The 26,068-nt window shown below is 42.1% G+C and overlaps 3 long non-coding RNA genes across 7 annotated transcripts in view; 1 reads left to right on the top strand and 2 right to left on the bottom strand.

The window, feature by feature from the left end:
* Positions 1-17: 17 nt before the first annotated feature.
* LOC112584629 lies at positions 18-18,660 on the bottom strand. Its single transcript, XR_003108954.3, has 2 exons — positions 14,526-18,660; positions 18-361 (listed from the first exon to the last, which is right to left on the bottom strand). It is a non-coding gene; the product is annotated as an uncharacterized LOC112584629 (long non-coding RNA).
* On the top strand, positions 4,918-6,814 carry LOC112584628. Its single transcript, XR_006550651.2, has 3 exons — positions 4,918-5,004; positions 5,508-5,655; positions 6,691-6,814. It is a non-coding gene; the product is annotated as an uncharacterized LOC112584628 (long non-coding RNA).
* Positions 18,661-22,494: 3,834 nt separating the features above from the next.
* LOC102399387 overlaps positions 22,495-26,068 on the bottom strand; it is a 35,707-nt gene continuing 32,133 nt past the window's right edge. For all 5 annotated transcript variants that reach the window (XR_006550648.2, XR_006640969.1, XR_006550645.2 and 2 more), the window contains one exon: positions 22,495-24,496. This is a non-coding gene — a long non-coding RNA (uncharacterized LOC102399387). The remainder of the gene's footprint in view (positions 24,497-26,068) is intronic.

Raw genomic sequence — 26,068 nt, 5'->3', positions numbered from 1 at the left:
TGCCACACTGTCCTGTGTAACCAGTTCCTCCACTTTTATTTCCATGAATTAAACCAGAAAGAACTGAATCAATGAGACATCCCTTCTCTTTAGATGCTTGTTGTTTAATCACTGTCGTGCTCGATTCTTTGTGACTCCATGGACTGCCAGCATGCCAGGTTCCTCTGCCCTTCACCATCTCCCAGAGTTTGCTTAGATGCTCATAGTTTTATTGAATTCAGTCATTCACACTAAGACAGTTTTTAAATAAAGACAAACTGTAATCCCTGGAGTTCCTACATTCTTCACATAGATCTTCACTGCCGCCATTCTTATCCATCTTCCCTTGCGCTGGCATTTCTCTGAAGCTTCGCTCCATCACCTGACAGAGATAATGAGGGAGACATTACCTGAGTCAGACAACCTCATGGAAAGGACCAGGCACCACTCTGCTGGAGACACAAACACAGACGGCCCCCCAAACCATCCGAGCTACAGCTCCCACCTTTCACTTCCTTATTAAGGCTGGTGTTCATTTTCTGCTTTGTTTTGCTTCCCTCCATCCAGAAAGCAAAGCTTACATGTGTCAGATTCAACAATGGCAGGTCCCCTTGCTGGAAAAAAATGAAATAACCCCCACCCTCCTCATGCCTGCGAATGGAATTCACTTCAAGAAGCAAATACAAGAATTTCATGTGATATAAATAGACTCCATCAATTCAAGGAGCGGGAGTTGAAACAGGAACACTGACAGGTAATTATCAAAAGCACCTTAGAAAAGCAAGTTTCTGTGGACAATAGCTGCAATTTATTATTATTATTGTTGCTAGCCTCCCCAATGCTCTCCATTTATGATTCGAGTAATCTTGTCTGTTTTGATGAATATACCTTTTGTTTTTCATTAAGATGTCAATGCATTAGACAAAAGGCCTGCTGAATACGACAAAACCCATGGTCACCTGACAGAGGAAAACAGAACTTTATACCTGGAAGCTAAAACACAATTGTCCCTGCAGGGTGGAAATGCATGAACCCACAAGCACACAGCCACATGCACACACACACACACACACACACAAATTGTTCTTGACAGTCCCGGAGATGACACTGGGAATCTTTTAGCCGGGTTGAAGTGGAATATGTCAGGTCTGAAAGTCTAAACCACATATAACTGAAATCTGCCACCTCCCACTCCTTTTTTTGTGTGTAATTTTGCTAAAACTCTACACTGATCTGAAAAGAGTAAGAATCTCTCTCCTTCAAATAATCTCAGGCCCCTTCACCCAGCTGGAGATCCTGAGCTACACACGATGTTCCTCCAAGTGTTATTTATTCCTTAAGTGCCTGCCCCGATGCTTGAGCAGCTACTTTTCAAAACCTTCCCACCTTCTTTGGGGTGGGGAGAAGTGGGGCCAGTCAACAGGGGTATGAGGCAGACCTGTGGTCTGAGCAAAACCGGACCCAGCATTGGGTGTTTAGGGAATCGTTTCAATAGGTTCTTAAGAAGTCAGTCCAATATGGACTTCCCTGGCAGTACAGTGGTTAAGATTCTGCCCTTCCAATACAGGGGGCGTGGGTTTGATCTCTGATCAGTGAACTGAAATCCTGCATTCTGTGCAGTGCAGTCAAAACAAAAAACAGTCCACTGAGATATGTGAATTTTTTTTCCTGTCAATCTAGTATCATGGGCCAGTGACACTATCTCGGAGAGCTGTCAAAACTAATAAATTTTCACAATAATATCCCGGATGGTGAAGGGGAAATGAGATTTTCCCAGAGCTCAGGGATGAATAACTGAAAAGAATTAAAAAATAATAATTTAAAAAACACTTAAAATTGGAAGAAAAGATAGATGTAAATCAAACTCCTCCCACCCTCAACCTAGGAAAAATGTTATGTTTATGTGTCCCAGAAAGGAAACTTTCAAAAGAAAAGCTCATATTTTAAAATATATGCAAAGTATTAATTTTAAGGTAATTAGGAAAAGCTATTTTGTATTTGTCAGAAATCAAAGGTATGCGCATTCTGAATAAAAATTTTGTGCTACTAAGCTCTAAATAGCCTTGAAGTATTAAGCAGGCTGTCCATATTATATAGCACTTTGAATTCTAATTGATCCTAAGAAAAAATGTAAAAGTGGAAAACTGGATTTTTAAAAGAAGCTATTTCCCCCGCTATGTAACCTCCATTCCTTTAGGTATTTTCATTCAAGAAAAGGAAATATTTTGAAACAAAGAGCAAAACTAGAAACTGCATCCACTGTCATATTCTAGCTTTCTTTCTGTTCATTCATTAATTCATTCATTCACTCCACAAGGATTCATAGTGCTTCCCTTTTGACTAGGCACTATGCTGTTGCTGCTGCTGCTAAGTCGCTTCAGTCGTGTCTGACTCTGTGCAACCCCATGGACGGCAGCCCACCAGGCTCCGCCGTCCCTGGGATTCCCCAAGCAAGAACGCTGGAGTGGGTTGCCATTTCCTTCTCCAGTGCATGAAAGTGAAAAGTGAAAGTGAAGTCACTCAGTCGTGTCCGACTCTTCGTGACCCCATGAACTGCAGCCTACCAGGCTCCTCCGTCCATGGGAGTTTCCAGGCAAGAGTACTGGAGTGGGGTGACTAGGCACTATAGTAGGAAGTAAAAGATGAGTGAGTTGCACAGAGCCCCCACTCAGAGCTGCTCATCTGTTAGTGAGAGCGGCACACAGGTAAACAAATAATTATGTTCTACTTGGGAAGCTCATAGACACATTTCTATACTCAAAATGGATAACCAACAAAGACCTACTGTAGAGCACATGGAACTCTACTCAATGATATATGCCAGCCTGGATGGGAGTGGAGTTTAGGGGAAGAATGGATTCATGCATATGTATTGCTGAGTCCCTTCACTGTTCATCTGAAGCTACCACAACATTGTTAATTGGCTATACCCCAACACAAAATAAAAAGTTAAAATTTGAAAAAAAAATAATTATGCTCTAAGTGCTACATAAAGACACAGCATTATTGAAGCTCAAAATGCTGAGTGTCCAACCCAGTGGGACTGAACAAAAACAGTCTTTACAGAGGAGGTGACATTTTAACCTGAGTTTTAAAATACAAGTAGGAGTTGGCCAGGTGGCAGGATGGGAGCTTCATGTATATTTCAGAGAGGATGAAACATCTGATATGATTAAAGCAGAGTATGTCTGGGATGGATGGAGGAGGTGGTGGGGGAAGAAGCAACATGGGAGTCAGACTTCCATGGACTTGTATGTCATGCTGAGGTCTTCAGACCCTACCACACACTTAACAGAAAGTCACCATGGACTCCTAACAAGGGAAGATCTCACTGTTTACAAAGACGTTGAATTTTATTTGCTTGTGTTACTTTTGGCTGCACTGGGTCTTTGTTGCCATGTGCAGGCTTTCTCTAGTTGCAGTGAGCAGGGGCTGCTCTCTCATTGTGATGTGCAGGCTTCTCATTGCGGTGGCTTCTCTTGTTGTAGAGCACAGGCTCTGGGATGCACCGGCTCAGTAGTTGTGGCCCTCGAGATTAGTTGCCTGGAAGCACGTGGGATCTTCCCCCACCAGGGATCGAACCTGTGTCTCCTGCATTGGCAGGAGGACTCTTAACCGCTGGACCACCAGGGAAGTCCAAGATATCACTTTTATTCAAATAATTCAGGTGTAGACTTCCCTGGCAATCCAGCGATTAAGACTCTGCACTTCCAAAGCAGGGGGTCGGGGGTGGGGGGGGGGGGGGATATTGATTGAATCCCTGGTCAGAGAACAAAGATCCCACATGCTATGTGGCCAAAAAATTAAAATTAAAAAAAAAAAGAGTCAGGTGTTGTCACACTGGAAAGAGAGAAGTTTCAGTGAGAATCAGTATTTTACATGGCTGCACTCAACGTCCCCCCAACCCAGGCCAAACCCAGTTTCTGTGCAAGCGGGATCCTGTATGTTGCATCTTCCCCTTTTTGTAATCACTAACCCACTCACCCTTACTTATCTGCTGTTAGTCATTCATTCAATCAATCATTTCATCATTCAACAAGTATTTATTGAGCCCTTCTAAAATTTCAGGCACCATGTAGGGGCTGGCAATTAATAAACATCAGAAGGACAGTGTCTGCACCCTGGCAGAGCTTATAGTCTAGCAGGACTGACAGATCTGTTTATTTATTTATTTATTTTATTTGGCTGTGCTGGGTCTTAATTATGGTCCTTGGCATCATCAACCTTCATTGTGGCATGCATGATTTTTAGTTGCAGCAAGTGGGATCTAGTTCCCCGACCAGGGATCGAACCCAGGCCCTCTGCATTGGGAGCAGAGTCTTAGCCACTGGACCACCAGGGAAGTCCCCTGACAGATCTGGTTAAACGTAAGCAATTGCAATGACGTGTAATGAGTAAGGTTGTTGGGAAGCAATAGGGGCTTCCCCGAGGAAGTGATGGGTAACTTGTAACCTGAGGATGAGTAAGCTTTAGCCAAAGTGCATGTTTTGGAAGTAGGAGGAGGAAGAGGCAGACAGAGCCCAACAAATGGGAAGCAGCCAAAGGCAGGAGGAAGCACAGCGCCTGAGAGGAAGTGAGAGGCAGCTCCATGTCTGGAGTGTGCAACGAGCTGGAGAGATGGGCAGGCCTCAAACCTCACCACGCACATGCTCGACCACTCTGTGTGGCCCATGAGCACGGAGGAACACGCGTGCGTGAGGAGGTCTGAAGGAAGATTAGCACTTCCTGTTACCATATTCATCCTGTGCTCAGGCAGGAACTCTGACATACGTTTGTTGCTCATCTACATTCTTAGAATTGGAAAAGGGGAGGGCAGAGAAGGACCTTAGGAACTATTCAGAACAGCTTTTCTCAAGGTGCACCATGTGGGCTGACTAGGAATCCCTGAAGATGGGGACAGAAACCTGCCTTTTTAAACAAGCATCTCAGGGGATTCTTCAGCAGTCTTACGATGGAAAACCACTTGTTCCCATTTCGAAGCGAGAATATTGAGAACTGAAGAAAATCAGTAATTTGTCCAAAATGGTATCTTTTCTTTACTGACTTTATTTTATTGGAATATAACTGCTTCATGAGGTTGTGTTAGTTTCTGCTCTCAATGAAATAAATCAGCTGTGAATATGCATGTAGCTCCTCCCTCTTGAGCCTCTTCCTCTACCCCATCAGCGACACTGACATTTTGGACTGAGTAGCCCTTTGTTGTTGGGGGGCTGTCCTGTGCACTCTGGGATGTTTAGGAGTGTCCCCAACCATTTCCAGACATGGCCAAATATTCCCTGGAGGACAAAGTCAGCCCTGATCGAGAACCACTGTGTAAAGTCACGCCAATAATCAAAAGCAAAGGCACGACAGCACTCAGGAGTCCTAACTCACAGCTCAGCAGTGCCCTCGCCCCCCTATATCTGCTGAATCCTCTTTGGCTGTGGGAAGTGGGGGTAGAGGGAGGGGTAGAGGGGTGCGGCGGGTTAGAACAGAACTCGAGGCTGGCGCAGGTTTCAGCGGTGTTTGTTTGTTTGTTTGTTTTTCAGGAACTTGAGACATCCCTCCTGGCTTTTTCCATGGCTTATTGTGCAGTTAGTCATCCCTATTTCTGTTTCTCCACCTGTTTCAACCTTGATCTTCCAGGAGAACTGGCAAGATTCAGCTTGGCAACATCTTGGAAACCCACACAGAAAGGTGCCATCCAAAAAACTTTTTAAACTGAGCCTGATTTCAAAGTGGGCCTGTGTAAGAACCAAGAGTGTTGTGTTCTAAATTTAGCCAGCAAGAGGAGTGTGGTGGGGAGCGAGGTAAAAGGAATCAGGAAATGCAGCTGCTGGCTCCAGCTCTTTCCAAACTACCTTTGTGGCAAATCACTTGGGCTTTCTGGTCTAGGAGCAGTTTCTCATCAGATGAAGGGATTGAAATACACTGGTCCAAGGTCACTACATCCAGGCTTGGACTTGCGCAGCATTTCCTACCCAAGAAGACCTACCACTGGTCATCAGAAACCCAACTCTATCTTTCCTCCAAAATCCAGCTCCATCATGACTCCTCACTTTCTTCAGTGATGTTGTGGTTATACCAGAGAAGGTCTTTGTTTTTAAGAGATGCACACTGATTCTTCAGGAATGTTATCTGCAACTTACTCTCAAATGCTTCTGAAAAATACATAATATGTATATTATATGTATGTATATAGAGAGACAGCAAACATCAAAGCAAGACTGAATGTTGAATCTCACTGAAGGGTATACAGCTATTCATTTTATAATTCTTTCCCTTTTTCTGCCTGTTTTAAAGTTTTCAAGATCAAATTTTGGAGTGAAAAACAACTCCAATTCTATCTCCTCCACAAAGCCTTTCCTGAATTCGCTGAAATACTTCCTCTGAATTCCCATAGCACTTATGTACTCTATGGTTATCACTTTCTACCTTGCATTATAGTTATCTAAGTACTCACATAGTGGGTCATAAAACTGCTAACACAACACTCAGCTGTGCAGAGAACATTTGTTCTAAAACTGTTCTTTATTTAGTCTACAACTTTTCTGTTCTTCCTCATGAGACTCGATGCTGCTGCAAGCAGTGGAAAAAAATCAAAGTAAATTTTAGTCCAATCTTGTTATCTCAGATTGATCATAGAGTTGAAATAGTTGCCTTAGATAAGTCAGGAACATTTGAATAAAGGCCAGATTGGATCTCCCAACTCCTCTTCTTTTTTCCCCCCAGGATGGCATTTGGATGCAGGAGAGAAACTAACCTTTTTTGGGAGAAGTCACAGGAAGGGGTCCCAAAGATCAACTTACAAAACTGGCTTGTGACGATATACCTGTTATACAGACATTAACTCTACACCTGGCAGTAAAGTCCTTGAGGGATGTTTCGGTGTTTCGAGAATCAGTAGGACGAAGGTTTTTTCTTTGTGTACCCAGCAAGCCTGGTTCATGCTTTATACTTACAGGTTCTCCATAAATATTGGCATCCATACTCCCCCTGGCCTGTTGCCTCTACCTCCACAGTGGCCTCTGTTAGCATCACCAGCCGAAACATCACAAAGTTAAAAACAACAATTTGATATGAATAATAACTAATGTACTGAGTGCCTGATATGGGCCAGGCACTAGGCCAAGCTCCTTACAAATAATACTTCATTTAATCTTCACAACACTCAGATGAGTTAGTACTCTAATTATCCTAAAATAAGGACAATGATCGGTCTCTTCATTGCCCGATGACTAAATTAGCCTTTCTTCAACCTCTCTGCAGGATTCCATTCTACTGACTATCATGTTATATTTGAAACTCCCATTTTTTGTGATCTCTTGATTTACCCACCCAACCACCTCTCCTCCAGCTGTATCACCTTCCTTTTTGTCTTCGATAAATGTTGTAGGTTTTCTGACCCACCTACCTTTTAAAATCACCTTTTGCTTTTCCCTCCAGTCTCTTTCGGGCTTCCCTGGAAGCTCACTTGGTAAAGAATCCGCCTGCAATGCAGGAGACTCTGATTTGATTCCTGGGTTGGGAAAATCCCCTGGAGAAGGGAAAGGCTACCCACTCCAGTATTCTGGCCTGTAGAATTCCATGGACTGTATAGTCCATGGGGTCTCAAAGAGTCGGACACAACTGAGTGACTTTCACTTGACTGCCCCTTCAAAATGCATTATCAAGGATCAACTTTCATTCAATCATTCAGTGCATTTTAAAGGAGTATCCACTTAGTGCTTCAATCTGTTGTCCTCAGCCCTAGAGAAATAATGCTAAGGAAAAGAAAGGCAGGCACAATTTCTACCATTGTGGCATCTGCACTCCTGTGACTGCCTAGGCTTCACTCTTACATAGTTCTTCAAGCAAGAAATAATCTCTCTTGCACCTCCTTTCAAATCTGCATTGTATCTATACCACCCACTGAACACTCACCCAATAAGGCTTTGTAGAGTGACTCATCCTATTCAGGGATGCGTTTGAGGGCAACAATAATGGCATCAGTAGCTGTCACTGGCTGAAGGTCCTCTATGCCAGGCACTCAGTCTACTTACACTGTGTCTAGTTTTCTTGCTGACATTGCCAGAAAGGGATGACTTTTCTCTCTTGAGCAATGAAGCACTTGAGACACAGAGTTGATAAGTAAACTGCTCAAGGGTTCAAAGGTAGTAAATGACTTTATCAGCGTGAGAAGCCAGGTTCTCCAGCTCAGACAGCTTTCTCCACAACACACTGCTGTCTGAACATCTTCGTTGCACCATGCATAGAGGTAGGGAGATGTCAGTAAAGAGTGAGGCAAGGTAATGGCGAGGAAAGAACGTGATTTTGGAACTAAACAGGCTTGTGTTCAATTTCGACTTCCCTGGTGGCTCAGACAGTAAAGCATCTGTCTACAATGCGGGAGACCCAGGTTCAATCCCTGGGTCAGGAAGATCCCCTGGAGAAGGAAATGGCAATCCACTTCAGTATCGTTGCCTGGAAAATCCCATGGACAGAGGAGCCTGGTAGGCTACAGTCCATGGCGTCGCAAAGAGTCGGACACGACTGAGCGACTTCACTTTCACTTTCACTTTCGAGCCATACCACTTACTGATTGTATGACTTTGGGCAGATTCCTGAACCTCTTTGTACTTTGATGTCCTTGTTTTAAAATCACCATTGAAATAAATAAATAAAGCCACTGACTGCACAGAGCTGCTACCAGGATTAAATGAATGCTAAATACCTAGAAAATCACAATGTGTGTCATCGGTTCCTTCTCTCCTCCCTTTTTGTTGATGCAGATCCTTTAAAAGTTTGCCACCCACCTTATTCTTGCTGATGGAAGTTCCTAAGGACATCTACAGAAGGGCCTTTCAGGGACTGGCAAGTGTATTAAACAGGCAGATACGAGGCACTGAGAGATAAAGGCAGTGCCATGAAGAAGAGATGGAAAACCAATCCAGAAACCAGGCAATGGGAGGCAGTGTGGTCCCTTTTGTTAGGAGAGCTTTTCCAAAGCAGAGCCCTGGAAGCCTTTGCATGTCAAAAGCATTTTAAATGCTTTCCTCAGGTGCACACATATGGTATTGCTTCTGTGGCAAAGAAAGCATGGTCTTATCAAAATGGAATTGATTTTTTCAAAAGGAATCTCAAGACTTCGTTAATGGAACATTGCAAACAATATCAAAAGCCAACTCTTTTTTCTACAAGCTGGCTACGCACTCTAGGACATAGCATAGCTAATCAACTAAACTTCCATGCTTATTAAATTTTTACTGAGCACTTTGAGAGATCTCATACATCAACCACTTCATTAATCCTTAAAAAAAAAAGCCCTATGAGGAGATTATTATTTTGTATGTTGCCAGTGAACAACTGGAAACTCAGAGAGGTTAAATGTCTTGCACAAAATCACATAGCCAGAAACTGTTGGTGAGATTTGAGCTGATTTGGTCATTTAGTCAATAAATATTTACTGAATGACTACCAAGTGCCAGGTCTATATTTCTAAAGCTAATGTTCTTTCCACTAATTCTGCCTAGTAAAATAAATATAATAGTGTTCTTATCATTAATAATGTTTTCTCCAAAAGTGAAGCAGTTTGGCCTTATATTCAGGCTGATCATCTTGGCCAGGCAAGTATCCACATGGCTCAACATTACTTCAAGTAATGTTTTCAAAGCTGGATGCTTAAAAAGAATGGTCTTCTACAGTCAGGACTGCCTTTCACAGACAGGTATAGGGAAGTGTCTGCACTTAATGGTTTATAAAGCCTTGGCGGATGATACATTTTAGAATGTTTACTTATTTCAAAGTTGAAAAAAAGCTAAGATAATGGACTTCGCTGGTGGTCCAGTGGTTAAGAATCTGTCTGCTAGCACAGGAGACACGGATTTGATCCCTGGTCAGGGAAGATCTCACATGCTTTGGAGTAGCTAAGCTCATGCACCACAACTACTGAAGCCCGAGTGCCATAGAGCCCTTGCTTCAGAACAAGAAAAGCCATAGCAATGAGGAGCCCTCGAATCACAATGAAGAGTCGTCCCAGCTCAAACTAGAGAAAGCCTGCACACAGCATTGAAGACCCAATTCAGCCCTAAAGAAAGAAAGAAGCAAAGATTAGTACATGCTACCCACTAAAAGATGGAAAATCCAGTTGTCCCAGTGCCTTGCATTTATACACTTTCCAGTGTATGAGAATATAAACAGTGTCATTTTAGCCTCATATCAATCTTCTGTGAGATCCACAAGGTGATGGTCATTGTATCCATTCCTGGGAAACTGAAGTTCAAGTTGTGAAGGTCACTGGTGTTTTAGAAATGCCCAAGTTCACATCACTATTTAAAGGCAGAACCAGGATTTGAACTTAGGTTCTGTTCACTCTTTCTGGTATGCAGTCTGCATGAGTCAGGATGAGCAAGATTACGTTGCAGTAACAAATGGACTTCAGATCTCAGGGGCTCACAGTAATATAGCTTGATTTCTTGCTCATGTCCCATGTCACCTGTGGCTTTGGTCTACTTTTTGTTTACAGGGGGATCTGGATGACAGAGCAGCCTCTACCTGGAACACAGGCAGTTATGGAGCAGAGTGAAAAGCAAGAGTGACGGACCTCACACTAGCTCTGAAAACCTCTGATAGAAAGCGGCTGTCAGTCTCAGTTCATTGGCCAAATCAAGTCACATGCACTTATCCCATATAATAGAGCAGAGATGTTTTCTCTTTCCCCAGGGTGGGGCCCCAAACAGGAGTAAAAATGTTTCAATTTATGTTAGGGTAGTGATAGATAATGGAGAAGGCAATGGCACCCCTCTCCAGTACTCTTGCCTGGAAAACATAGGCAGTCCTGGGCTGCAGTCCATGGGGTCGCTAAGAGTCAGACATGACTGAGCGACTTCACTCTCACTTTTCACTTTCATGCATTGGAGAAGGAAATGGCAACCCACTCCAGTGTTCTTGCCTGGAGAATCCCAGGGACGGGGGAGCTTGGTGGGCTGCCGTCTATGGGGTCGCACAGAGTTGGACACAACTGAAGTGACTTAGCAGCAGTAGCAGTGATAGATAAAGTCATTTTATCCATCATCTTCTTGTACCATGAAGGTATTCACTAATCAATGTGGTACCGATTAAGAAACATTTCAGATAGGCTCAGCCAAGCAGTCATCTCATACAATTTAAAAATAAAATAACTAAATAAATTTAATATTTAAAAAATAAGTTCTAAAATATGCCTATTGTGCATGAAACCTCCTGTATTTTCAAATAAAGCAACTTTAGCTCTGGGAATAAACTTCCCATTGCTGGCAGAAAAATTGTATACTAACACTGACGTGATTCTGTGAATGGTCATCAGAGTGTCATATTTGAATGTGCAATGAATAAACATTGACAGAAATCCCCTTTGCCATGTGACTTCAAAACAGATACCAGTCAGTAGGGAACTACCGTTGTGCTGAGTAGGGAAAAAAAAAAAATGCTCATACACTCTCCCTCCATGGAGCAAAAATCCCCTGCCAAAAATCACCTCTCCAGAAAACGCAGGGCACACGTGGATTCTCACATGTGTTTGAGCACACAACCCCACCCCCTGGAAAGTCCTCCTGGCAGAGCCATTTAAACAAAGATCAGAGGAAGACAGAAGTAGGACATGAAACAGAGTCCAGGCATTCACAGAATCTTGCCTTCCCTTGAATCAACTGGGGGCTTTAAAAAAAAAAAGAGAGAAAAGAATCATCCAGCAAGAGTTTAAAGTAGACAATTTCTAAGGTGGCCTGGCTTATAATGTCCCTGACAATTCTAACACCCTATGATTCTGTACATTTCTGGGATGAGAAGAAGCAAATCTATTTTCTCATTTAAGTACAAAAGAGAAAGAGGAAAAGGACTGCTTTATGTAATAAAATTTAACAAGGAACAACACTGAAAAAGCATGTTCTAGGAACTATAAAGTTGTCTTGGGTTAGGCAATCTGCATACAAAATTCTGTTCCTTAAAATTGCTTTGGCATTGAGTCCAGACTTGATTTGTAGAAGTGACACTTCTCTAATACTTCTTTGAGAGAAGTGAGGGGAAGGAGGCATGGCCTGACTTACAACTTTACCTTAGACTTTTTATAAAGGTCACCGAAGGGAAAAACTCATAAAGAATCATTGCCCTTTAGTCACTTTCAAGTACGAGACACGTTGTCCTTGGATAAAGGAGAACTGTTATAGCGTGTTACACTTTAGGCTAAATAATTAAATTGCTATGTCTTTTCTTTCCCCTGTGACTTTATATAGAATTCATGTTGAGATAAACCTAGATTATTAGGAAATATTTCTAAGTACATCTAATTGTGCTTTTCTGAAATGCTCGGATGTAGCTCTTTGATTTTACTGCCATAACTGTCACCAGCAAATCTCCAAAATGAATATTCACATTTTAATGTAGCTATAAGCAAAATGGGGTTTCAGGTACCAAAACACCAAAATAGGCTATGTGATGAAAGATGTTAAGGAGGAAAACGATACATCAACTATTTCTTCTCTAACAACCAATCTGAGAGTCTATGGCTTCTGTGGCTGCTTTCTACAGAAAGAAGGTGAGGACAGGAGTTGTGTCGACTCTTTTGAGTCTAACCCGACATGAGCAAACTCATGCGATGGCTAACAGAGGTAAGTAGTACAAGAACGACATCCATGAAAAAAGATAGTGGCTCATTTTGAGAAGAGAGGATGAATTATAGTGTCACAGGGTCAAAAGATTTAAAAGGAAATGTTGGGGTTCTGGGGGCTTAAACATAGCTTTCTTCCTTTTCAAACTAATTCAGATTTCTCTTCAAATCCTTAATCAAATGTTTTACGAGGCCTACAGGTAGTAGTAGAATTCAGTGAAACTATACAGAGAATCAAAAAATTTTGTATACGTATACATACCAATATGTGTATATATATACACACATATATTTTGAGATAATTATAATTATATATGGATATATGGGCTTCTCAGGAGGTATGGTGGTAAAGAATCCATCTGCCAATGCAGGAGATGCAAGAGATATGGGTTCCATCCCTGTGTTGGGAACATTCCCTGGAGTAATACCCCACTCCAGTATTCTTGCCTGGAAAATCCCATGGACAGAGGATACCACTGAGCACACACACCCACACACACCCACACACACATGGATGTATATCTATTCATATACCTATATGGAGATGCACACACACACACACACCATACATACTTATACATATATGGACATAAAGATATATATATGTACAGACATACATATGGTATATATACACACATACATAATGATTTTCCTTAATTTATGATTGGATTACATCCTGATAAACCTACCATAAACTGAAAATGCCATAAAAGTCAAAGATGCATTTAATCCACTTAATCTACCAAACATCACAGTTTAGCCTAACCAACCTTAAACGTGCTCAGAACACTTAAACATTAGCCTTCAGTTGGCAAAATCATCTAACACAAAGCCTGTTTTGTAATAAGGTGCTGGATATCTCATGTGATTTATTGAATACTGTACTGAAAGTGAAAAACAGAACGGTTGTGTGGGTCCAGAATGGCTGTAAGTGTATCGATTGTTCACAGCTGTGTTCACAGAGCTGACTGGGAGCTGCTGTCGCTGCCCAGCATCTTGAGAAAATATCAGACCACATATCACTAACCCAGGAAAAGATCAAAATTCGAAGTACAGATTCTATTGAATGCATATCACTTTTGCACCATCATAAAATCAAACTCTTGTAAGTCAGGACCATTTGCATATGAATATATATATGTGCACATACATTCATATATGCATATAACTGGTTATGGCACAGCTATTCAACTGCATTTAAAAACAATTGAACCCAGTCTTATATCAGCTCCAAAAATAAATGACCCAATTAAAGACAATTGTACAAAAAAATACTTTCAAGAAAATCCACACATTATATGTGCTTATATGTACAAACCACCAGTGAAAGCCAACTTTCTTGACTGAAGCATTTCCTGATCTAATACAGAAGCTATAAAGAAAAGATCAGGAGGGTCCCTTGGGGAAGGAAATAGCAACCCACTTCAGTATTCTTGCCTGGAAAATCCCATTGACACCCCATGGGGTCATAAAAGAGTCAGACACAGCTTAGCTACATAACAACCAACAAATTTGATCATATAAGGATTTAAAATCTTTTTTTGACAAAAGAAAGTTTCCCTTACCAGATAAATCGACAAAGGATAGGTTCAGAAATATTTGTACCACAGATGACAACAGTTTTTGTTTTGTTTTTACAAATTGACAAAAGTAGACAAACTCATAGGAAAATGAATAAAGAAATAAGAAATTCACAGAGGAATAAACCCACATGGAAAACAAAAACATGGTCACATTAAATCAGTCAGGGAAATGCAAATTAAAATAACAACAATGTATATTTATACCCATCAGACTGGCAAAAAAAAAAAATGAAATGATCAATAAGCTCTAATGGTGATGGCTATATGGAAAAATTGCTGCTTATACATTACTGTGAGGAATTTAGCTGTTAAAACTTTTTGACAAGCCATTTAGCAGCATATATAAAAAATTAAACACATACCTATATGTGCCATTCAACATTGCAATCTCCTCTTGACACCTCCAAGATCATCCGAGCACAGGGGCGAATGTAAGAGGACACATACTATTCATAGCAAGAAAAGGAGAGGGGGACAGGGATCCCAGTAAATGTTCAGCAGTGAGAACATCTAAATAGATTACAGCTCATCCATACCATGAGTTATTACATATCCACTCCAAAAAAAAGAGTTACAACAGAATAGTCACTTTGGAGGGATTTCTATACATACATCATAAATGAGAAAAATAATAATAACAGGGTGGTCCAGTGGCTAAGAATCTGCACTCTCAATGCAGGGGGCTGGTTTCAATCTCTGGTCGGGGATCTAGATCCCACATGCCACAACAAAGATCAAAGATCCCGTGTGCCACAACTAAGACTCAAAGCAGCCAAAGAAATATTAAAAACTAGCAAGAGAAAGAAAATGTGCATTATTCAGTGGTCATAAAACAAATAAATAGATCACCCCCATAAACATGTGTAAGTGTAATATGTATATATGTGATCATATGAGCGAGGGGGAAAACGTGGAAGCATGCATCAGGTCACTAACAATAGTTCCATGCCAGAGAGGGGTGCAGAGGGGATGCAGAGGAGAAAAGAGAGGGAAGATGAGGCTAAACATCAGGAATAAAACAAAAGTAACTATACTCAATATTTTGTAATAGCCTGTAAGGAAAACAATTTGAAAAATTATATAATGATTCAGTTATATATAACTGAATCATTTTGTTGTAGACCTGAAATGAACACAACTTTGTGAATCAACTGTATTTCAATAAAAAAAGAAAGAAACAAGGCTTCTCTAAGTAACAGATAAATATATGTGTGAAATAACAGATGTATTTATGCAAAACTATATAAGGTGTGCATGTGAAAAATTATAAACAGAAAAGAAAAACTATTTCAAAAGCAAGCTCAAACATGGTAATATAAAACCTAATACTTACTGAGCCCTCACTGTTGACAGGCAGTGTCCTAAGCATGTATTGACTTATTAATCCTCATAGCAACCCTACAGTGAAGAGATATTAATATCTTTATTTTCGACAAGAGAGGAGTCCCACTTAAACCTCTGTTAACTTGAGAGCTGAACATTTGAAAAATTCAAATGAAATCATTCATCTCATTTGCTTTTTTAGTGATGGTGCTTTGTTTTCTTTAGTGTCTGGATCTAAAAGGTGGAATTCAGCAAGTTACCATCAATAAAACTATAGTTGCCCAACAAGTCAAGGTTGGTGTGAGTCATCTAAATCAAGGGCAACGGCCTTCATCATTAGCCTCTTCTGTCACTTATTTGTTCAACAAGGAGCCATTGAGGGATTGTTGCATGGTGGTGGCCATGACAGCCTCTGAGTGTTTGATATGGGGTGGCTATCAATTCACATCACCTGGAGCATGTTGACCTCTCATTCTGAAACTGGGTGGGAAAATGATCTGGCCTTACTTTGACAACATTGTTGGACAAGATTCTGATCATTCCTGAGAAAAGGACAGCTTCCAGTGACATAGCCACGTTAGCAACTGCTCAGTGGAACTAAATGGTGAAAGTGAACAGAGCTGGGGACACAGGCTTCACCTGGCAGCCCACCACTGGCACTTAACAAACAATTTCTTCACTGGTGTTTTAGAGAGAAGATAGGGACCCTCGGTTCTTCTTCTATTTTTGAATCTAACTTAAGCATTCTTTGACCTCCGGTCTTGATGCAGCATCGCCAAGCACCAGACCATGGACAGCAGTGCTTGATGCTCCAACACACCCCTTCTCTTCCTCCCCCTCCATTCATCCCCATTCTCTTTCCAAAACCCACTGTACGTGATCCCTTACTAAGGTCACAGCATCAAAACAGTGACTGGGATTCAGATAAGGCTGCAGAAAGTCACTAATCAATTTTATCTATCGAGTAAGTAAACACCACTGAGAAAGCCGAGAGCCTTGGTCCACTCTTCTGAATATGGATCCTAAATGAGGCCCTGAACCTGTAAACACACAAATGGAGAAAGTGCTTCTGTGTCTCACGGCTCCATCTGTCCAAGAGCCAGGATGTTCGATCACGCATATGTGTTTTCACAGGCCCCTGGCTTTCTCCTCTTATCCTTCTTTTGGCTGCCTCTCACACCGTTTCTGGCAAGGAACACATTGGAGGGGCCTGGATAAGTTTCCATCCAGTCACTCCCCTTGGTTAATTATTAACAGCTCTGGCGAAAGTTGCTGGTGGAGCCGCTGGAAACAACTATTTGGAAAGAGCTCTTTTCATTTAACCGTAGAGCTCATTCTTTTGGGGATTTCCAAAATCATGTGCTTCTTAGCTGAGGTAACACGGGCAAAGGTAAAACATCCAGCTAAGAAATGATGTCAAGTCCCTCTTCTGGGACTAATTAGCTGAGTAATCCTGGTCTAAGGAGGAAAGGTAACTCACAAGGTGACACATTAGGACTGCAGACCATGCTCTCTCATTAGAGCCCCATAACAACCATCACCTGCAGTGTTCACCTATTAGTATCTCCATTTACAAAGTTAGAGACATCGACCCAAGGTCCCAAAACTCTGCGTTAAAGCATACAGCCCCATGCATTTCATTTACCCGAGTGTCCGTTTCCTCGCCTAAGAAGGCAAGACAGTTGAAGCGGTTGCTCTAATAATAAAGTCCTTCTAACTCTGTAAGCCCAGCAGGCAACAGACAATTTCTCTCTTAAAATTTGCACATACCTTCTCCTCTCTCAGCCTTAATTTCCAAGTAAGTTTTGTGGGCAAGTTAACAAAATGGTATTCCAAGCATAAGGATGCTAAAGTAGCCATTCACCCATTAGTCACCAATAGATCTCGGCCCCTTTTTTTCCTGATGCTATTGCTTCACCCTTGTTTACATGGCTCAGCTCTGTCAGTTTAGAACACATTAAAAAGCAGAACTGGGCTGGCTGGTTTACGTTGGTGGTGAACTTTGTGCCTCAACTGTATCGTAACCCCAGAGTTTACTCAACCCCACCTGGCAGCTCGGCTCCGTGAGATAAAGCAGGTTTTCTCTGGGGGAAACCAGTAGAGGTTTATCTTTTTCCTCTCCTGCCGGCAGACAGCTGGTTGGGCATCTAAGAGACGATCATCTACCAGTGGAGGCTAATAAAACACACGTGCACACGTACACACAAAACCAAACAGACAACAACAAAAAAAAGAAGATAAAAGAAATCTTTTATATCAGAGGAATTAAAACCAATACCTTGTTTGGGTAGCCTTGTTTCAGGCCAAAGCAAGGTCCTCTTTTGGGAAATCATACTTTGTGTGTTTGTGTCTGTCTGTCTGTCTGCATGCAGATGCATGTGTGTGCTTTAGAATTATGTGAATGCCTGCATGGGATGGAGATGGGGAATTGTGAGTGAAAGAACAGCTAGCAAGACTCTAAAAGCAATCCTTACTTGCTGAAGTACTGTATGGTTTGGATCAATTTCTCATACTTGAAATGGAAAATTTCATTTCATTCATCTTTTCCAAAACCATGCACAGTCATTCCCTTGGAGAAAGTTACACTGATAGTAACAAAGCAATAAGCAATTTTATATAGGAGAATACAAATACAAGACAGGTGGAAAAGAGCAGCCTTTGCACTGGTGAGTTGTGATGCTGAGCAACAGGCAACGTTCATGCACAGCCCCGAAACTTCTGCATCCAAGTTCGGTGCAGGAGAATAAAATGGATTTTTCCATCTCCAGTCAATCCAAGTGTTATGAGCTGAATGGTTTCCTCCCAAAGATGTTGAGGTCCTAACCTCCAATACCTGTGAATGTAACCTTATTTGGAAACAAGAGTCTGCAGATGATCACGTTAAGGTGAGGTCATGAGGTGGGGCCCTACTCCAACATGACTGTGCCCTCATGAAAGAGGAGAAATGTGGATACAGAGACAAATAGGCACACAGGGAGACAGCTATGTGACTATGAAGGCAGAATTCAGGATGAAGCATGCCTAAGCCCAGGAAGACTATATATGACCAGCAAATCCTCAGAAACCAGGAGGCAGGAAGGGAGCAGATTCTCTCACACAGCCTTTGTTGTTGTTGTTGTTGAGTTGCTAAGTCATGTCCAACGCTGCAACTCCATGGACTGTGGCCTGCCAGGCTCCTCTGTCCATGGGTTTTATCAGGCAAGAATACTGGAGTGAGTTGTCATTTCCTTCTCCAGGGGATCTTCCCAACCCGAGAATCAAACCAGCATCTCCTGCATTGGCAGGCAGATTCTTTACTGAGCCACCGGAGAAGCCCCACTGCCCTTAGAAGAAGTCAACCTGTTGGCACCTTCACCATGGACTCTAGTCTCCAGATCTGTTGTTTAAACCAACTACTTTGTTATGGCAGTTCTAGAAAATAAATACACTTGGATTTTCTCAAGGTCACCTCCTGCAACCACACATCTTTCCTCTCACTCCTTTATTCACATGGCATCTTCAAAGGATAGAGAAATATTTGAGAAGAAATAGGTTATCCCTCCATCTTCTCCTCCTCCTTGAATCCTGCTGCTGCTGCTAAGTCGCTTCAGTCATGTCTGATTCTATGTGACCCCATAGACGGCAGTCCACCAGGCTCCTCTGTCTCTGGGATTCTCCAGGAAAGAATACTGGAGTGGGTTGTCATTTCCTTCTCCATCCTTGAATCCAGTCTTTCCTGATTTCCAAAGAGGTGTTCATAAGAAACTTCCAACATAACAGTTAAGTGGCTAATTCTACCCAAGAGCCAAGTAGGAAGAAAGATAAAGAAGAACTATTTTAACTATTTAAAAATAAGGAATAACTTGATTTTTTGATTAATTTTATTGGAGTATAGTTGCTCTACAATGTTGTGTTAGTATCTATAAGAATAACTATTGATCTGGGAGCGTTTCTCCCCAAAGGACTTTTATGCCTGGATGATCCAGCAGCAGTTAATGACGAGAAAAACAGGATTTGGCTCTAAAGGGTCCTTCAATTCAAACCTCATATCAAAGAACCTCATTAGACTCAGATATTCTGTTAGGGATTGCAGCACTGTTTTTAAGCAACTTATTTGAGCTATACATACACTGAGACAAGTTTGGTTTCTTGTGTTGCTGTTGTTTCCTCCTAGAGAGCAGTGGATGGAGCCTGATACTGCCTAAAAAACTAGGCAAAGGATGGGCATTTGGAAGAAAAGATTTTAGAATTAATTTAGAAAGGGGAGTGGATTCAAGCAGCTGAGAGGTGAACAGATGGCAGTGCATGCTGGGAGTTCCTGGCAAGGAGTCAGTCACTTAGGAGGGGTGGTTGAATGAAACACTTTTGTATCCAGGTTGCAGGAGAAACAGAAAGCTGAGACTAGATTTGGCAGCTTCTAATGCAAATTTTATTAAAGGGGAATGAATTTGATTATAAACAAACGACAATTTATTTTTCATATCTCTGCTCAATTTCCTTGGAGAAATTTCCTGTTAAGGGTTGAGCCTCTTAAATCACTATTCTAAGAGAGGAAGAGATACAAATATGACAATGAGGTTTCAACTTGTCCATATCAATAAGCTTCGAAAAGATGGCAGAATCTAAGAAAACTATCCAAACACAAAGAAGATTTGTTCCTTTCCAGCTATGACAAAATCACAGAAAAAATACCGTATAGAATGACATTAATAAAAGGTGGGACCTTGATCCGCCAATGAGAAAAGCAGAGGTTCTCCAGTGTTCTAGAAAAAGGGAGCTGGCACTTTTTGTGATGAGGTTTCTTCTGCCAGATAACATGTGCAATTGAAAATCCAGTGTTGCCACTTGGCCTATTCCTCCAAGCATACATCTGACAGAGACACTTTAGAGGTAGCAGTGCTTTTGAAACCTAGGTGGTTTCAAACACTTCCTGGACCAGTATTGGACCACATTGCCTTCTTGACTGTGAGAGTTAATTTTTTGTGTCAGTTTGGCTGGGCCGTGATGACCAAATATGCAGTCAAAAATTATTTTGGATTTTTCTGTAAAGGTGTCTTTGAATGAGATGGCCATTTTCAATGATGGGTTTTAAGTGAAACAGACAGACCCTTATAGTGTTGGTGGGCCTCATCTAATCAGGTGAAGGCCCAACTAGAACAAAAGACTGACCCTCCCCAAAGAAGAAGAATTTCTGACAACAGGTAGCCTTTGGACCTCATCTGCAACAGTGGCTTTTCCTCAATCTCCAGCCTGCCAGCTTACTCTGCAGACTTTAGACTGGCTAACCTCCATAACCATGGGAGTCAGTTCCTTGAAATAAATCTCTTTCTACATGTATGCACATCCTGTTGGCTCTTTTTTCTCTGGAGGACCCTGACTAATACACTCACTTAGGGATTTGTCCCCAGAAACTGTCTAATAAATCTGCTGGCAGATATCAAAGATAATTTAAGTTCAGTGTGAATAATGCTTCAGGGTTAGCTGCAGCAGCTAGTGGTACAATGACACACACACACTTCAAATAGACAAGATGTTTTAGCGAGGCTTGAAAACATCAGTTCTCTTTTCAAGGGAAAGACAAATATGTCTACTGATTTTCTCCGGGGTCGTCATGTAGCTGCACCCAAGGAGAAAACTTTCACAATGTCTATCTACTTCATATTTTGTCATCCATCCCTAAATCCCAGGCAGAATGCCTAGCATGAAGCAGCTAATCAGTGAAGGGATGGAATTGAATTGGGGGATGGTATATACTGAGTAAGTGATCCCCACACTACTCTCCTGATATTTACCAATCACATTCCCAGAAACCAGGCAACTGCAACACACACACACACACACACACACACACACACACATACACACACACACACACATACACATACACACACACACAAAATATTTAACGTGTATTGAGCAATCACTGTATGCCAGACTTCGTTAATAATCAAATACATCACTTAACTTTTTCCTCAAAGTCACTTTATGACTTGCATTATCTCCATCTTACAACTAAAAGAAACAGAAAGGCAGAAATTAAGTGACTTGCCAAGGTCTCATATACGCATTTAGTTACACATTCAGTCAGATGCAGAGCTGGGATTGGAACCCCAGCGATGGCTTCTTAGGTGGCATTAGTGGTAAACAACCCGCCTGCCAATTCAGGAGACGTAAGAGATGTGGATTCCATCCCTGGGTCGGGAAGATCCCCTGGAGGAGGGCACAGCAACCCACTCCAGTATTCTTGCCTGGAGAATCCCATGGACAGAGAAGCCTGGCAGGCTATGGTCCATAGGATCGCAAAGAAGCAGACATGACTGAAGCGACTAAGCATGCACACATGATGGATCTAGAAGATTAGCAATTTTCAGAAGTGCCTAACCTCCTCTGTACCCTGAAACACTGGAAGACTGGTGTGGAGGATTAAATTCATGGTAGTAAGAAGAACTAGAACAACCCCAATTCAGCACTTGCTGCAGGATCAGGTAATCCTTTGTTGTGGGGAGTGTCCAGTGCACTGTTCCATGTTCAGCAACATCTCTGGCCTCTACTCACTAGATACCTGATATCTCAAGTTATGAGTTAAAATTATCTTCAGTTTTTGCCAGATGTCCCCTGTGGGTGAGGAAGGATCACCCCCATTGAGATCATTGGCTTAATGGACTCTCTAGCTCACCATCCCCTGCTGTTGCTGCTGCTAAGTCGCTTCAGTTGTGTCCACCTCTGTGCGACCCCATAGACGGCAGCCCGCCAGGCTCCGCCATCCCTGGGATTCTCCAGGCAAGAACACTGGAGTGGGTTGCCATTTCCTTCTCCAATGCATGAAAGTGAGAAGTGAAAGTGAAGTCACTCAGTCGTGTCCATCTCTTCGCGACCCCGTGGACTGCAGCCTACCAGGCTCCTCCACCCATGGGATTTTCCAGGCAAGAGTACTGGAGTGGGGTGCCATTGCCTTCTCTGCACCATCCCCTAATGAAGCATTTTATCTAAACCCAGTGTAATTACGGTATCACTTCACACAATTATTTACACAAGTTCCTCAAACACTTTTATTCAGCATTTCCCTGGGGACTGTGTATGCAGCTGCCCTAAAGAAGAGATTTTTTTTTTTTTTTCTGAAGTGGCTAGAGCTAAAAGGAGAGGTGAAATAGTAAAATGAAGAAGCGGATATGGGTGAATTTCCATTGACCTCTTTCCCTGGTCTTCTTTGTACTTCGCTGAGGCCAGGCTGCCTGGGGTGCTTGGACTTCCCTTGATGTGAAGCAGCTGACAGGAGGGCCCTCGGTGGTGTCAGAACTTCTCCCACTGTTCCCAGAAACCCTTTGAGGCTGATGAATCAAGGATGGAAGTCACTGTTGTCTGCTGCTATGTTTTTGCATATTCGGTTCCCTCTGTCAATGCCTGGAATTCCCCCACCTCCACCTCATTCTCATCACTTGCAATCATAACTCCCAGGTCTATTTCCTTGGTAAACATCACCATCAGAAATCACCATATTTGTTTATTGGCTTATCTGTTGAATGTCCATCTGCACCACTCCCCACCCACCACTAGGATGTAAGCTTCATGGATAAGGGGCCTATTACTATCTCTAGTTCCTAGGGAAAAAAAAAGGGCCAATACATATCAGGTATTCCGTACGGGGATGCTGAATGAAGTAACTATAGACGCTACCTTGTACTATTCAACCTTCTTGCAAGTTTTTTTCTAAACTATAAACGGTTCAGGAAATTATCTTTATGGGGCAATAATGATCATGAATCAAAAAGAGTCTTAAAAGTTGAGTCATGGGATGTGATATTGTTGTGTGATTAGAGGGCATGGTTTAGGCACCCCAGTGACTTCAGAAAACACTCACAGATAAACTCTTGCTAATCTGCCAAGAGCTTCTGATCCCAGTGTGGAACCCTAGTCCCCACATGACTCAGCCACCACGTGCTCCCACCAGGCACACACTCAACCCCTGTTGTTCCTTCATGTGTGAACAGCCTTAGGATTTGCCCCAACTCACTCCATGCTCAGTACTTCATTGCTTTGTCCTCTCTTCTTTCCCATTCATGAATTCACTTGGAGAACAGAATATTCCATGTGGGATAAAGAGAAACACGTATGTAATAGAAAAACAAAACTGTGAAAAGAAAAAAAAATTGTTTTAAATCAACCTATTAAATGACTATAGGTTGATTCATCAGCAGGAAATACATGGAAACAATTATCCCCAAATTCAAGTTATGAAACCTGAAACTGTCTTCAATATTTTGTTCAGAATTATGTATTTGGCCTTCAGGAATTCGTGGTAATTGTTCAGATACCAAGGAAAACATCTAATGGGTTGATCAAAAGACTTATAAATGATCTTCTGAATTAATATTGGAGAAACAAGAGGCAGACCACCTAAAAGGAGCCTTAAGTTGATGCCTCTGCAGCTGGGAAAATTGAAAACCAAGCTTGTTTTATATCCAAGATCTGGAACGAGGTTAGTAGGGATGTAGCAGGGAGCAGTTTGCTACTCTGACCTTGGCCTTCCCTGCCTATTGTAGGTATGGCTGCCACTGTGCAGCAGCTCAGGTCACCTCAGGCAGTCAGAGACTACACGCTACCTCATCCTTTTCTTTCTAGCTTTGATTTCTAGTTTGCTATTCCTCTCCAGGCAGAATGACCATAATGATACCATATGGACAGAGTTGACCTAGTTAACCAGTGATTCTACAAACTATCCCCAAAGGTCACACAGTAACTGTAAGCACAATCTTTTCTCATTAGTTAGTATATCACCAGAGCAACAGAATTCCAAACCTCTGTGAAACTTCCATGCAGCAATGGTAAAGGAGGAATAGTTTCCTTCTGCACTTTTCTGGTCAGACAAGGACGACACAGTACTTGTTACATCTGGATACTTTCTATGTCTCTCTCTCTGTTTTTTTCTCTCTCTCATAAAATGAGTAACTCTCATCTCTAAGATCCTTGGATTCCTTTGCAATCATGAGCTCTTTGCACACAGGCTTTGGGCTCTCTGCTTGAATTCCTCCACCTGGACAGAAAAGGGCAAGAAACAAGAAACTGTCACCCATGTTTGTAAAGTAAGCTAGCCTATCTGAGAGAATAAAAGAAGCTGTAAACTTAGACAAAACAGGATCTATCTGGTAACTCTGCTATGCCAAATATTGTTGATAGTACACTCTTTTAAATGTAAACATTTTTAGTTACCAAAAGTCAAAGGTCTTACCAGATAAGTGAAAATAAGAAAGGGAAAAGTTAAATTTTGGTATAATAAACTCCTGTGGTCATGTATGGATGTGAGAGTTGGACTGTGAAGAAAACTGAGCACCGAAGAATTGATGCTTTTGAACTGTGATGTTGGAGAAGACTCTTGAGAGTCCCTTGGAGAGCAAGGAGATCCAACCAGTCCATTCTAAAGGAGATCAGTCCTGGGTGTTCATTGGAAGGACTGATGCTAAAGCTGAAACTCCAATACTTTGGCCACCTCATGCGAAGAGTTGACTTGTTAGAAAAGACCGTGATGCTGGGAGGGATTGGGGACAGGAGGAGAAGGGGACGACAGAGGATGTGATGGCTGTATGGCATCACCGACTCGATGGACAAGACTTTGGGTGAACTCTGGGAGTTGGTGATGGACAGGGAGGCCTGGCGTGCTGTGATTCATGGGGTCGCAAAGAGTCGGACACGACTGAGCGACTGAACTGAACTGAAACATCATGGCACAGAAATGTTCCCCAGGGGTGAGCTTCAGGGGACTAAGCACGGGAAGAGATATAGAAACATGTTTCTGCAGAGGAAGGAAATGGAAAGGCAAGTGCTCAGGTGATGGGTGGAAATGAACACTAAGATTCTCGGCTCCACACAAAGTTAGAGAAAATTCTGTGAGTGATCTGTATGTAGACTTTGTGGAGCAAGGAGTACCCTGCTGAAAGGTGCCCGCCCACCACACTGCCTGGCGGCTCCCAGGCTATCTAGAATAGAGCATGGGGCACTAAGGGCATCAGGAGGATTTCAGCACGAGCTCCTGAGTGAGCTTCTCTGATTCACAGGACACAGTGGTCATGAAATCAGGAACAAATGAATATCTCAACATGCATTCAATAAGTATTTATGGAGAGCCCACCATGCTATAAGCACTGTTCTAAGTTCTTAAGACTCACCCGTGAACAAAACACAGTGAAAAAAAAAAATCTGCCTGCATAAAGCATGTATCCCAATGGGAAGAAATAGACAATCAAAAGCAATGAATAAATAAGATGTGGTAAGTTATATGGAGGCCATAGAGGAAAACAGATGCCATGGAAAGAGACTGGGAAGGTTGGCGGCTGTGGTAACATTTTAAGTAGGGTGGTTAGGAAAGACCTTAAGGAGACGTGACATCTGAGTCAAGATCTAAATGCAACTGGGGCCTGAACCTAGTGGCGACCTACTTGAAGAGGCTGGTACATGCAGCTCACTTATTTCTGAAGCAATTGCTGATTGAAGGCTGGGGGCTATGATTCTGTGGACGTGCTCCCATTCCCCTCATCTGGTTATCTTCCACTCTTCCCTCAGGGTTCAGCTTAACTATGATTTCCTTGGGGAAGAATTTATTTTTTTCTTG

This window comes from Bubalus bubalis, chromosome 4 (assembly GCF_019923935.1).
Source record: "Bubalus bubalis isolate 160015118507 breed Murrah chromosome 4, NDDB_SH_1, whole genome shotgun sequence".
Classification (NCBI taxonomy): domain Eukaryota; kingdom Metazoa; phylum Chordata; class Mammalia; order Artiodactyla; family Bovidae; genus Bubalus; species Bubalus bubalis.
The sequence above is the reverse complement of the archived record's forward strand: the minus strand, read 5'-3'. Positions and strand labels throughout refer to the sequence as shown.